The 12593-nt window shown below is 39.0% G+C and overlaps 1 protein-coding gene across 1 annotated transcript in view; it reads right to left on the bottom strand.

The window, feature by feature from the left end:
* Positions 1–12593, bottom strand: part of KCNH1 (potassium voltage-gated channel subfamily H member 1) — a 387521-nt gene that overhangs the window by 284992 nt on the left and 89936 nt on the right.

Here is a 12593-nt window from a genome sequence, read left to right as displayed (position 1 = left end):
CTCAGAGAAAAGGAAAGAAAAGAATAATATGGACTGTCTTATGATACAATCCAAGACTGAAAGAAATTGTCTATTGTAGCTGAATTGTCTAGTCTTGAGAAAAATATAAGCAGTAATAGGCACAGAGAGTCCATCCAGTTCTCTACTCTGATCCTAAATCCTATATAGGGTGATAGCGCCCAATATATATTAAGAAGCAACATAAGAAACCTGAGAACAGTCATTACAATGTAGTAGGTAACTGTGTATGTATGTGCATGTGTATATACATATATATACACACACACTTGTATGTAGCATATAAATATACTGTACATACAAGTGTGTGTGTATACATATGACAAGACACTGTGACCTACATTTCACCTATGAAGATATGGAGGCTTAGTTATAAATGTTACTCTGGTCAACTGGCTCCAGAACCTATGCATTTTCCACTATGACCACTTTTAAAATCTTTATTGGGTATCTTGAAACCAGGGAGAAAGCTCCATGAATATCCCATAATAGGAACTCTTATCCTTTTCTCTAAGTAATCCTTTGGCTTTCTGGAAAAAAATCCTTTTCATGAGTGGGGTAACAGATACTAGAGCCGCTCAGATAAGGCCACTCAAGACTTTTCCCCATCCAGGCAGACAGTGCTTACAGCATATTTAGACAAGATGGAAACAGGCAGGGAGTCTAACCCATGTCTTATTCTACACATTGACCATGATGGGCTGATATGCCATGGAACTGACTGCCCAAAAGAAAGCGGAGTTTTAGAGATGTCATCACTGCAGAAACTACAACAAGTCCAAAGGACTCCTCAGTCCATGAATGAGTCATAGAAGAAACAACAACAACAAAATGAATCATCCCTTATCACACCATAGCTGTACGAAGAAAATCACCAGCATGAAAAAAAAAGCCAGTGTTTGTCTTTCTTAATGATTGAGTAGGAGTGACTGTGTAGCTGTCCCAAGTGAATCAGGTCCCTAATACAGGGGAATTTTTTTCCATATAAAAATCTTTCAGCTTTCTAGCTATAAATACTCCCTCAGTTATAAATGGCATAATCTTAAACCAGGTTCTTCCCCGTCTAATTATTTTCAAATTGTGCAAAGTCCATCTATACCGTCAAAGTGAAGCAGAAATGGGGCCAACTTTCCAGTGACCCAAGCAAAGCATACACTGGGAAACTTCCTGAGCTTTTCCCCCCATACCAGAATTATTCCCTTTGCTCCAGCATCCTCTTCCATTTCCCACTTAGTTCTAGAAGTGAACACTGTTTGGGGACACACTAAAGAACTCATAATTTCAAGGTCAGATGGGGAAGTAAAGGCAAAGGAGAACACAGATATGTGGACAGATGCATGTGCAAACATGTATATAAATCTGGTGCGTAGGTTGGAGAGGAGGTACAGTTTAAAAGAAGAGGTCAAAAACAAAGTTCATATTAACCACAGAGAAAATCTCAGGAACCAATCAGGCAAGAATCAGAGAACTTGTCTAGGGGTCAGAAAATCTGGTCTTCAGTTCCACCAGCCATAGACTTTGAATAAGTCCATTGCTCCTGACCTCTGTCCCCCTTTTCCATAAAATTCTCAACAACCACATAAGGATGTTGAGAACAGAATTAAATAACAGATAGGAAAAGGATGTGAAAAGTAATAAAAACCTTTATTATTGCAAGATAGGCTGAGAACTGTTTAAAAATTCAGATGAAATTAAAATAAACTAAGCAACGCGAGCCAGCTTTATCGTAATAAGCTATCACCTGGGAAATCCACCTCCTGGTCATGGGATAAATATTTAGAAGTAACACATTTGAAAGTGCTGCCTCCAAGACATAAGAAATGATCATAATGATTAATTTGGATTGGATTCTGTGAAAACAGAAGACGTATAAGCCCTCTACACAAATATCTGTTTAATATATGAATTTCAGCAGGGAAGAAGTGCCCATGTTCCAGTAGAGTGAAAACGAAGACAATCAGATTCTTACTCTAGAAGAAAACCAAAATGAAATGGAAGCTATGCTTCACGCTGTGCTGTCTGCTCAATATTAGACTTGACAACATTTAATAAAGCAAGAAAATGTCCTTCACCACAATGGCAGTGCTGCCCAACGAGCTGTGTGTGTCTCTATCATGCCCCAGAGACTGACATGCTTAGCAGGATGAAAATAAGAGATGGTCAATGCATGTCCTTAGGTTTGAGCTACAACCAGGAGAGAGACAGAATAAGTGTGGCAAGGTGTCCAATAGGAAATGAAAACTAGGTAGCTCTGTTTCTTTCCTTTTTTTCTTTTTTAAAAGAATGGTATTACTGGAAAAGGTGGCTTTTCCAGGAATGAGTTGGATCAAGCAATGGCACTTTCACATCCTGTCACTGCCCCTGTGATCATGGGCCAGCCCACCAGTGGTAAAAGAAAACATAGTTGGGGCCAAGCTTTGTGTTATTTCAATGCACCTGCCCCACACAAGTGCCACACTACTAAACTCAGGACTCTTATAGATGTTAGCTTGTACTGTAGGTAAATTTTTTTTGATGAACTTCCAATATGTTTATGAAGCAAAAATAAAGGTAAAAGACACCAAGTATTCATTGTGATCATAAATACACATCAAGGGGTGCCTGAGCAGCTCAGTCGGTTAAGCAACCGACTCTAGATTTTAGCTCAGGTCATGATCTCGCCATTCATGAAATTAAGGCCCCCGTTGGGCTCTGCGCTGACAGTGCATGGAGACTGCTTCTGATTCTTCCTCTCCCTCTCTCTCTGCCCCTCCCGCACTTGTGTTTGCTCTCTCTCAAAACAAATAATAAACTTAAAAAAAAAAGAAAAAGAAAGAAATACACATCACAACCAGTCTGTGAATTTTCTTATTATTAGCCATGAGCTGAGATTTGCTGCCCAGCTGGGAAATACACAAACAAACCCAGTATTAGAGCCTATCCATATGGGTATTTAAATACTGGGTTGATTTTGAGATTTAGGTAGCCAGTTACAACAGTGCTGCCTTCAAGGGCACATCCTCCAAAATATGGACTGAACCAAGCCATAGACCTCATATGCCCTAGTGCCTCTTAAAATGAGGCTATTAATAAAGGTTTGTTTTGATGTTGAGGAACAAAAATGAAAGAGCTGCAAACTAACTAGAATGTAGAGTATATGTGGCACTTCAGGCGACTGAAAACAGCCAGAGTGCCCAAATGCTGTGAAAACCACTGGGTAACTAGGAGACCCTGTAGGTGTCAAGATACCTGTGCCTGGAGAAAGCTCCATCCTTACCTGAGAAATCTTTGGTAATTACCTCAAGAACCACTTATTCGGTTTTCCACTCACACATTTTACTATTTAGTTTTTCTAAGAGGTACTTTGTAACTAGCTCAGTTTACTTCTAAGGCTTCTAAGTGCTTTCTCTTTCCCAGCTCCCACTATCTCTTCTGTGCCACTGCAGAAAAGCTGCTATGTTATAAACACACGGACCCACTCCGCATATCCAACTGCCTGGGAAAATACGCAAGCTTCTTTATATTTAATGTGTCTTTCCTGCTGAAACTTCAGGGTGCACATCTCCCCCACCACATCTAATAAGCATGATGGATTATATTCGATTTAGCTAATGCCAACCTGTAACGAATTATATAGCAGCATCCTCAAATCAGACTGGAGGTACAGCCTTGTCAAAGGACCCTTTATAAACAGGCTGTTTCTGGAGGTTTACACAGCAAGTATGGGTGAATACAATTGTAAATATGAGAGGATGGTATAATGACTAAGCTGTCAACCCTAGGAAGGAGCTCGGAGTCCTAACTACTCAGGGAGGGAAGACTGTGCATCCTTGAACAAATGAAGAAGAATGAATACTACAACATTCCAGAGGGGCCAGCTGGCCGATAACTCATGTTATACTAAGGGTTATACTAGGGGTATCTGGCAGCCAGTAGGGTGCTCACAGGTCAAGAAAAGACTCACAGTAACCTGGACAAACTACTGTCTCACCATTCCAAGTGTGCCCTGGACAAGATACCCCCTCTGGACCTTAGGTCCCCCAGCAGGAAGACAGAGGCGGTGGCAAGGCTTGGTGGAAAGAACATGGATTCAGCAGTAAGACAAGTTTGGTTTCTAAACCCTGGGATGGGGCCTCTATGAAAAAGTTATTGAAGCTTTCTAAACTTTGGTTTACTCATCAGCCAAGACAAAAAAAATTGACAACTACCTTTCACAGTTGTGGGGATTCAGTGATGTTTGTGAAGCACTGACACAGGTGGGAACACATTTTAGGAATTCAGTAAATGACAACTGTTACTGGACCCAAGAGCAATATTCCATCCGTTCTGATGATGAGAATCAAAAATGATATTTCACATGGAAAAAATGTAAAGTGCTAAAGCATTACAATATGGAGTGTATGTAGCTTCTTTAGAACTCCACAATAACCTGGACAACATATACTTTGTTATACCAACAGGGATTATGACAAAACAGGTGAGATAACCATGTGTGATGCTCCCCAAAGGCCCTTCCTTTGGCCCCTACTGGATAAGAGGATGTAAAATTAATCCCCCACACTGGAGTTAAAGTCGAGGATGTATATACCTCCATCAAAAGGGTACCCCAAATTCAAAGCCTCCACCATCCCGCCTTTCTTTTTTTTAATTAATTTATTTATTTTGAGAGAGAGAGAGAGAGAGAGACTAAGCATAATCAGGGGAGGGGCAGAGACAGAGAGAGAGAGGGAGACAGAGAATCCCAAGCAGGCTCTAAGCTGTCAATGCAGAGAACATGGGGCTTGAACTCATGAACCATGAGATCATGACCTGAGCCGAAATCAAGTCAGTCGCTCAACCGACTAAGCCACCCAGGTGCCCCCACAATCCCACCTTTCAAGACTCATCTCCCACTCCCTCCCTCACATACTATGTTCCAGCCCCTACAGGGCAGCTCCCTGTGCTCTGAACACACCATGCAGGTTCTACCTCCAGGCTTTGGCTATGCTACTTGCTCAGGCTAGAGGGTCCCTCTTCACTCCTGTCTCCTGATCCTAGTTTTCCCCTGGTTAAAACTTCCTAAACTTTGGCATTCCTAACTACTCTTAAAGAAGGGTCAGCTTCAAGACATGTTTCTCCAGTGACCCTCAACAAAGCCAAGGCAGTCCTTTAAAATAACCACCTTTTATACTGGGAACCTTCTATTCCCACCTGTGTTTCCTCTGAAAAGTTGTAAAATGTAAACATTTTTATATGTTTTCTACATTTTAAACTCTACTTTGTAAACTATGACTCAAGGAAGAATATTATCAATATTAGCACAACCATGTCAACAAGTAACAAAAATAGGCTACGCCCCCACCCCCACCCCCCAAACCACCCAGAGATGTTATGACACTGAAGTCCTGAATCATTCCAGCCATGGCAGTGAGGAAAATCTGCTTGGTCACAGTGTCATCTGTCAAAACAAGCCTACTCCCTCAAGGCATGGCCCATCTGCCCCCTCCTCAATGAAGTGTCCCATCATGCCCATTTAACAACTTCCTTGGGCTCTCAGAGCACTTTGCAAGTACCTAGGCATCCCTGCATTCACTAACCTAACCTGTCAGGTGCATTTAGCATATGTAAGAGGTTGGGGGAGTGGGGACACCAAAGTTTCAAGTCCTCCCTAATATGGCCACTCTTAGCCTCAGTCTCCTCTCTTATAAAATGGGAGTAAGTCTCCTTCATTGAATTGTGAAAATAAAACAAAATTAGATGATAAGCATCAAGCACTTAGCCCAGTACATGCCCAGCACATAATAAGTGCCCAATAAACAGGAGCTATTTTTTATGGTATAATTATTATCACCACTACAGTATGAAGAGGTGTGTGTCACAGACCAATGCATGAAGAACAAAGGGAACAAGAACTTGTTCTGTTTTGTTTGCATACTTTGCCGCTCTAGAGCTTAGTACTTGTTTGTTGATTCAAATTTGGGGTGATTGTGCAGGCTTTAAGAACCCAGAGAAGGCATGGCTGTGAGAGAGGAGGACACCCCAAAGAACCGGTCAACATCTAAAGACATCCCAAGAGCCAGGAAAATGGAGCACACAGCTAAGGCCTAGAACATCGGTGAGGCCACTAACAGCCCATCAGGAAAGTTTCCAATGGTCCGAGATGACTCCAAATGCTAGTCAGGGATGGCCACCGAAGAACCAGCTGAGGAGAATGTTAAAAATATGAGTTTCAGGAACTCAGAATCAGCAGACTGGGGTGGAGCTTGAGAATATGTATTTTCAACAGGCAACCTAGGTAATTTTAATGTGCAATCAAGTTGTACCCAGAACCAGAAAATGGAGTGAGCCCTAAGCATGGCTATTCTGGTCTGGCCTTTAGACCCCTAATGCAAAATCTCTGCAAAATCTCTCCTGCATTTGGGGGCCTCTCACTTTTAGCCAAGGCTCCACGAAGGGTGGCGTGTGAATGGTCATCAGGTGGTTCAAGCCCATGTGCTCAGGAATAAAGAAGAGCTTCCCAACAGCAATACTTCCCAGGGCCAACTATCTTCATGAGGAAAGTAATCATCATTCTTTTGGATCATTTCTTGAGCAAACAGAAACAATAATAGCAGTCCTAGTTCCTAAGTGCTAGTGATGTGCCAGGGACTGCACCCATTCACACATGTTACCTAATTTAATGCCCATGACACCCTGAAAGACAGACACTGCCCTCATTAAAGATAAGAACACCAAAGTTAAGAGAGGATAACTAATGTGCCCAAGGTCACATAGCTAGTCAGTGACAGAGTCAGACAGGCAATTGATTATTTCATCATGAAAGTTACATTGTTTGACCAAGTGACAATTCTATCTGCCAGTCTCTGGCTATCCCTTTCCTGTAGACTTGGCTCAAAACCCTCAGCCTGAAGAAATTTTATTTCCTCTAAAATTCCCAAAGAATTTAACACAGAGCTCTATTATTTGTGCTGTTCAGTCAATGACTGGTGAATAAATAGAGGCATGTTTCTGTCATTCTTTTCTCAAAGAGCACAAAACACATTCATATTTACTCTCTCATCTGCTCTAGTGGTTGCTTTAAAAAACAAAACAAAACAAAACACTTTTATTGGAATAAGACATAAAGAAGGGGTTCTGTAAAACATTTAAAATGACATTATTTACAAGGCCCCATTCTTTCCTCCAAGTGTTGCAATGCTTTTTGTTGCTTTTTCTATTCAAATAGAAGCTTTTCATTTATACACGTCCCTTTCAAAGAACTCTGGTTATACAAAAATGTAACTAAAAAAGGTAAGTCTCTTCTATTGCCTAGTACTCTTTGTTTCCTTTTTCTTTCTTTATGTTTCCTTTTAATGAGGTTCCATCTCTCTTTCCTACATAGCCCCACATCCACCTGGCAATCTGTTTACAGCACACCTAAATCTGTATTCACTATTTGCACCACTTCTGCTGGTCCATCTTTGGACCACTGTGAAGAAGACAGCCCATCTCTGGTGACACCCTCCATGTCTCTGGGGCAGGCCATGCTTTAGGAAACTCCACAGCAGGCCCCCACCCCACAAGGCCGTGGTCTGACAGTGAACACACACCCCTCTTGCTCCCCAAAGGTCACGAGAGACCACTGCCTACCACTATTCCCACAATTACAATTATTTTGATTTGTTACTTTGCTTAATATGAAAACATGTAACAAATAACGAGAGGTATAAAAGTCAAAAGATTTCAAGCAGGCTAGTGGGAGAAATAATATTTGTAAGGGACTTTTCTTGACCATCTCGTATCTCTCTATAAGGGAGTTTCTCATTCAACCTAAGACAAATGCTTCCCCTATGCTCTAAATCAAATACGTGGACAGTGACATTCATGCCATCAATTAATATGCATTGAGCACCATTCTTGCCTTTAAAAACTCCCAACATATTAAAAAGGTAAAAGCACATTCAAAGGGGCTCATGCACCCCAGTGTTTATTATAGCAGCACTATCAACAATAGCCAAAGTATGGAAAGAGCCCAGATGTCCATCGATGGATGAACAGATAAAGAAGATGTGGTATATATATACAATGGAGTATTACTCAGCAATCAAAAAGAATGAAATCTTGCCATTTGCAACTACATGGATGGAACTGGAGGGTATTATGCTAAGCTGAATTAGTCATAGAAAGACAAACATATGACTTTACTCATATGAAGACTTTAAGATACAAAATAGATGAACATAAGGGAAGGAAAGCAAAACTAATATAAAAACAGGGTGGGGGATAAAACATAAGAGACTCTTATATATGGAGAACAAACAGAGGGTTACTGGAGGGGTTGTGGGATGGGCTAAATGGGTAAGGGGCATTAAGGAATCTACTCCTGAAATCACTGTTGCACTATATGCTGACTAACTTGGATATAATTTAAAAAATAAATAAATAAGTGGAAAAAGGGAAAAAAAGAAGGTAACAGCACAGACACACAGAAACTACTACTTCTTAAAAACTACTACTTCTTAAAGGAAGGCTTAGCCTTGAGTTCTTACAAAGGCCTTGGCCATCAGACAGGCAATGCTCTCTTGCCTCCCTACACCCTGAGATACACCTATTCCTCAAACCTTATGTCTTATCCACAGAGCTTTCCTGTGCTTGGGGAAATAACACTAGACACCAATTCTCTGAGAAGGTGTAATCTCAAAAGCCCTTAGTGTAGCTTCCACATCCTTCAGACTCCCTTTTTGTATATGTGGCCATGGATGCTGTTGTTGGTTTGGGCTGGATAATTCCAATAGAAGCCACAATCATCTAAATGGAGCCCCCAGGCTGCAGTGAACTCAAAGTTAAACACGTAATCATCCAAATATTCCATAATTCTGGAACCTCCTCAAATGGGAAGACAAGATTTGCTCTGCCTCTCACAAGCGATGTACTTTCCAATAATGGCACCAACCTCCCTGTGTCTCAGACTCCATCAACAGTAAGGTGGTAGTACACACAAAACCTGAATTTATGGGTAGATGGGGAGTTATTGTTTAATAGGCACAGAGTTTTAGTCTTGCAAAGTGAAAAGAATTCTGTGGGTGAATGGTAGTGTTGAGACCAAGACAATGAGTAATATCCTACCACCACTGAACTGGACACTTAAAAATGGTCCAGGTAGTAAATTTTATGTTCTATGTATTTACCATGATTAAAAAATTGTTAATATTCTAGGGGCGCCTGGGTGGCTCAGTCGGTGAAGCATCCGACTTCAGCTCGGGTCATGATCTCATGGTCTGTGAGTTCGAGCCCCGCATCGGGCTTGACAGCTCAGAGCCTGGACCCTGTTTCGGATTCTGTGTCTCCCTCTCTCTCTGGCCTTCCCCCCGTTCATGCTCTGCTCTCTCTGTCTCAAAAATAAATAAATATTAAAAATTTTTTTTTAAATTGTTAATATTCTAAACTTGATTTTGGTGACGGTTGCACAACTCTGGAAATATACTAAAACCCACTGAGTTGTACACTTTAAATGGGTGAATTGTGTGGTATCTGAATTGTATCTCAACTAACTTATTACAAAAGGGGAAAAAAGAAATCAAATGGGCATTCTAGAAATAAATCTATATTTTAAATCAACCAAACCTATATTTTAAATTAATCAGATAGATTTAACAGCAGACTGATTATAGCAGAAATAGGATTAGTGAATTCGAATATAGGTCAATAAAAATTAGTCAACCTGAATCATAGATGGAAAAGAGAATAAAGAACAGAACAGAACACAAGAAACATATGAAATATGTTTATATAACTGGAGTCCTAGAAGGAAAGAAAAAAGAGGATGCAGAAGTATTCTATAAAATAAATAAGAGCCAAGATTTTTCCAAAAATTATCAAAGCCATCAATCCACAAACTCAAGAATCTCAGCAAATCTGAAGCAAGATAAACGAACAATGACAAATCTGACCCAGGAACTTAACAGTCAAAATTTAAAAATAAAAAAATATAGAAGAAATTTTAAAAGATGCAGAGGAAAATAAGACACATCACATTCAGGAGAAAGACAAAAGGATGGCATCTGAATTCTCATCAGAAGTAATAACATATTTAAATTGCTAATAGGTTTAAAAAGAAAAAAGCAAACCTATGACTTTATACCTTGAGAAAATAATCCAAAATAAAATGCATTCAAACAAATGATTTTAAAAGTTCATCACCAAAAGGGGCACCTGGGTGGCTCAATTGGTTGAGTGTCCGACTTCGGCCCAGGTCACGATCTCACTATTGTGAGTTCAAGCCCTGCGTCGGGCTCTGTGCTGACAGCTCAGAGCCTGGAGCCTTCTTCTGATTCTGTGTCTCCCTCTCTCTCTGCCCCTCCCCTGCTCATGTTCTGTCTCTCTCTGTCTCAAAAATAAACAAATACATTAAAAAAAATTAAAAGTTCATCACCAAAAGAACAGCACTGGGAAAAAGAACAAAAGGAGATGCTCAGGCTGTAAGAAATTGATCCCCTTCCCCCCAAGAAATACAAAACTAAAAAGAAGATATATTAATATTATTAATATCATTATATTAATAATATAATTAATAATGTATTGATATTATGTATTAATAAATACAAAATAATATTGGCTACTTAGGGGTGACTGGGTGGCTCAGTTGGTTAAGTGTCCGACTTTGGCTCAAGTCATGATCTCACAGTTCATGAGTTCGAGACCCACGTTGGGTTCTATGCTGACAGCTCGGAGCCTGCAGCCTGCTTCAGATTCTGTGTCTCTGTCTCTCTCTGCCCCTCCCCTCCTTGCACTCTGTCTCTCTCTCAAAAATAAATTAACATTAAAAAATTTTTTTCAACAAAAAAATAATATTGGCTATTTAAAACAATAATGGTAACAAAGACCTGTGGGTTTATAACAAAAATAGCACAAAGAGTAAAAAGGAGGTTAAATAGAATTAAACTATTGTGAAGATATCTTATGTAGTTTGCAAAGGGGTAAAAGTACTAACTGAATAGCTTTCAATATGTGGAGAATGCAGCTGTAATCTCTAGGGAGAGCACTGAAGGAATAATAAAAATATATACAATTAAAAAACTAAGTTAGGAAATTAAATGGAATAATAAGCAAATACTTAATTCATACAAAGAAGCTTGGGAAAAAAAAGAAATAGGAACCACAAAACAAGTATGGGAAAGAGAAAATAAATAGCAAGATGACAGACTAAAACACAGTGATAGCAACAACTATGATAAAAGTAAGTAGACTAAATATTCCAATTATAAGACAACTGTTGATAGACCAGATTTTCAACAAATAAAAAAGACTCAATCCTTTGCTATTTACAAGAGATATTTTTTTTAAATATGGCCACAAGACTATACACAAATAATCCTAAAGACTCCACCAAAACAACTATTAGAACTGATAAATGAATTCAGTAAAGTTGCAGGATACAAAATTAATATACAGAAATCTGTTGTGCTTTTTTTTTTACATACTAATAACAAAGTAGCAGAAAGCAAAATTAAGATAACAATTCCATTTACAATTGCACCAAAAAGAATAAAATACCTGGGAACAAACTTAACCAAGAAGGTGAAAGACCTGTATTCTGAAAACTATAAAATTTGATGAAAGAGATTAAAGACAACACAGACAAGTGGAAAAATATTCCATGACCATGGATTGGAGGAACTGTTAAGATGTCCATACTACTCAAAGTTATCAACAGATTCAATCCAACCCCTATCAAAATACCGATAGCATTTTTCACAGAACTGGACCAAATAATCCTAAAAATTGTATGGAACCAAAAAAGACCTTGAATAGACAAAGCAATTTTGAGAAGAACAACAAAGATGGAGGCATCACAATCACAGATTTTTAAGATATATTACAAAGCTATAATAATCAAAACAGTACGGTACTGGTACAAAAACAGACACACAAATCAATGGAACAGAATAGAGAGTCCCGTATATAAACCCATGCTTATATGGCCAATTAATCTATGACAAAAAAGGAAATAATACACAGTAGGAAAAAGACAGTATATGGTACTGGGAAAACTGGACAGCTACATGCAAAAGAACGTATGTAGACCACTTTCTTACACCATACACAAAACTCAATATGGATTAAAGATCTAAGCAAGACATGAAACCATAAAAGTCCTAGGAGAAAACACAGGCAATAATCTCTTTGATATCAACCTTAGCAACATTTTTCTAGATATGTCTCTTTAGGCAAGGGGGAAAAAAGCAAATATAAACTATTGGGACTACATCAAAAATAAAAAGCTTTTGCACCGTGGAAGAATACCATTAATAAAATGAAAAGGCAACATACTGAGTGGAGAAGATAAAGCAAATGATATATCTAATTAAGGGTTAATAGCTAAAATGTATAAAGAACTTATACAACTCAACACCAATAAGTAAATAAATAAATAAATCCAATTTAAAAAATGGACATAGAACCTAAATAGACATTATTCTAAACAAGAAACATCGATGGCCAACAGACACATGAAAATGTGCTCAACATCACTAATCATCAGAGAAATGCAAATCAAAACCACTATGAGATATCATCTCACATCTGTCAGAATGGCTACTATCAAAAAGAAATAACAAGTGTTGGCCAAGATGTGGAGA

This window comes from Lynx canadensis, chromosome F1 (genome assembly GCF_007474595.2).
Source record: "Lynx canadensis isolate LIC74 chromosome F1, mLynCan4.pri.v2, whole genome shotgun sequence".
NCBI classification, from domain to species: Eukaryota; Metazoa; Chordata; class Mammalia; order Carnivora; family Felidae; genus Lynx; species Lynx canadensis.
This window is presented reverse-complemented; position numbering and strand designations above follow the sequence as displayed.